Source organism: Octodon degus, unplaced genomic scaffold (genome assembly GCF_000260255.1).
Source record: "Octodon degus isolate 3935 unplaced genomic scaffold, OctDeg1.0 scaffold00113, whole genome shotgun sequence".
Lineage (NCBI taxonomy): Eukaryota > Metazoa > Chordata > Mammalia > Rodentia > Octodontidae > Octodon > Octodon degus.
In genome coordinates this window covers 6502712-6505083 of record NW_004524689.1, presented here as the reverse complement: position 1 = coordinate 6505083, position 2372 = coordinate 6502712, and the positions used below count along the sequence as shown (strand labels likewise).

Sequence of the window (2372 nt, the reverse complement as noted above, 5' to 3'; positions counted from 1 at the left end):
TTGACTTTGTAGCCCAGGCTGATCTGGAACTCGCAATGATCCTCCTGCCTCAGCCTCCCAAGTCCTGGGATTACAGGTGTGTGCCACCATCCCCAGCTCATTTACTAATTATTTATCCAGTACATTTTGTCTGCCTGGGATTGTGTCAGAAGGGAAAGGCAAAGTAGGAAAAAGTCAAAGGCCTTATAAAGAAGACACTTGAACTCGACCTTGAAAAATGAACTGAGCTTTAAAAAGAAGAACAGGAACAGGACAAAAATGAATCAGCCTGAGAGGAAGAAGATAGAAGCTCCGTAGAGAAGGCTGTAGGGCTTCCGGCGCAGCTTGGTGCTTGGGTTATCAGGTAGCTTCTTCTGAAAGTGCCTCACCAACTAAATGTTACTGGCTTCGGCGTTGCTGGCCTCTTTCTGGAGTTAGATTCCTGGTTCTCACCCGAACAAACCATGAACAAAACGAGCAAAAAGCACTGACAAAGTTTATTCAATAAAGCAAAAGTGAAGAGTGGGGGAGAAACTTGCCCTGCAGACAGAATTTAGGCTGAGTAAAGAGCAGAAGAGGGTAAAAGCAAAGATAAGAGGACAAGCTGCGTCTGGAATACACAGAGCAGGCCATCCTGGAAAGTTAGGCTAGCACCGCTCTTCGTGCTGCGCTTCTCTTATGCTGTCCCAATCTCCAGGAAACCTGAGAACTTAACATCTGGGTCCTGAGAGGCCGTGAGCAATCCCGCCTCTCAGGCTGACCTCAGGTCTTGCTGTACTATTAAACTCCTGCTGAGCCTGGAGAAATCCAGGTACAGGGCTCTGGAAACTGTTCTGCGCGTGTGTCTGGGGTCTTGTGACTAACAGGTCAGGCCCACTTCCCAGCCATCTTTGCCGAGCCCCAATCTCCTATCTCAGTGGTACTCATTAAGCAGGTGTAAGAGCCTTGGTTCTGTCCCCAGCACCAAGAGAAAAGGTTGAGCATTTAGGTTAGACTAGGGACATTTTTTTTCAATATATTGAAGGCTGGGGGATATATCTCAATGTATTGCATGCCAAGCATGCATTAAGCACCACAAAAATAGAAAAAAATAAGAAGAGTTAAATTTCAAGGTACAGATTTTTCCCCCAAATTTTTCCCAGTTTTGGTGAGCAAATACAGAGCCTTCTAGGCCAGCTTGGGCCACATAGTAAGACCCTATTTCAAAAATAAATAGATAAATAAATAGTGTGAGAGGTGTAGTTCAGTGATAGAGAACTCTGGATTTGGTCCCTAGTTCCCCTTCTTCCTTACAAAAGTCTGCTCTTCTCCCAAGTTAGGAAAAATGTATTTCAGCAGGATAATACCAGGAACATCCTGAACTGTGGAATGTATTTTGTGTGTGTGTGTGTGTGTGTGTGTGTGTGTGTGTAATGTACTTATAAAATGAAAATGAGGGGTCGAGAAGATAGCACAGTAGAATAAGTGCTTGCCTGGCAAGTGCAAGGGCCTGAGTTCAATCACCGGTTCTGAAAAAAAAGAAAGAAAGAAAGAAAAGAAAAGAAAATGAATACTATGCTGTATAATGTGGATTTATTTTATAAGATTCACTATAAGCCATTTTGTGGTGTTTGGTTTTTTTTGCAGAACCGGGGATTTGAACTCAGGCCCTTGCACTTGCCAGGGAAGCGCCTATTCCGCTGAGCCATCTACCCGGCCCCAATATAAGCCATTTTGTAAATCAAAATCTAAACTTTCCCTTTATAAATATGTGTATTCATCTACCAAATTTTTAAAATTTATTATTTATTTATTTATTTTGGTGGAACCAGGGATTGAACTCAGGCCCTTGCACTTGCCAGGGAAGCACTTATTCCACTGAGCCATCTCCCCGGCCCCCTCAATTTGTTTTAAGTAAGATAGTTACCATTAAGTGTCGACGAGATAGGTCAGCAGACTAAGTGCGTGCTTAGGCAAGTGCAGGAACAGGGTTCAATCCTGGCACCACCTGCCACACAGGCCCCACCCCTGGTGTGCTGAGCCAGCCACTGAGACAGGGCGTGATGGTGCATGCCTGTAATCCCAGCACTTGGGAGGCTGAAAACAGAATCGCTGCAAATCTGAGCTGCATAGTGAGACCCTTACCAAATACATAAAAATAAATAAAATAAAATAATTTTTATTTTATTTTTGGTAACTCATAGTATTTTTGCAAGATGAAAAGCTCCCTATTAAAATACACGTCCCGGGGCTGGTGAGATGGCTCATGGGGCTGGTGAGATGGCTCAGTGGTCTAAAGCACCTACTTAGAATAAGCTTAGCAAAGCACAGGGACCACATGCCAGCCAGCCCCGCCCCCTGGTGGGCTGAGCTGGCCACACACACACACACACACACACACACACACACACACA

At 44.6% G+C, this 2372-nt stretch overlaps 1 protein-coding gene across 4 annotated transcripts in view; it reads left to right on the top strand.

Moving 5' to 3' along the window:
- Positions 1-2372, top strand: part of Lzic (leucine zipper and CTNNBIP1 domain containing) — an 11387-nt gene that overhangs the window by 1426 nt on the left and 7589 nt on the right. The window contains exon 1 of one of the 4 annotated variants that reach the window (XM_023699576.1): positions 43-76. The exons of 2 other annotated variants lie outside the window; for them this stretch is intronic. The gene's annotated coding sequence lies outside the window, so the exon portion shown is untranslated. Of the gene's footprint in view, positions 1-42; positions 77-721; positions 791-2372 lie in introns of those variants that run through there. One more of the 4 variants, XM_023699577.1, reaches the window with a different exon arrangement.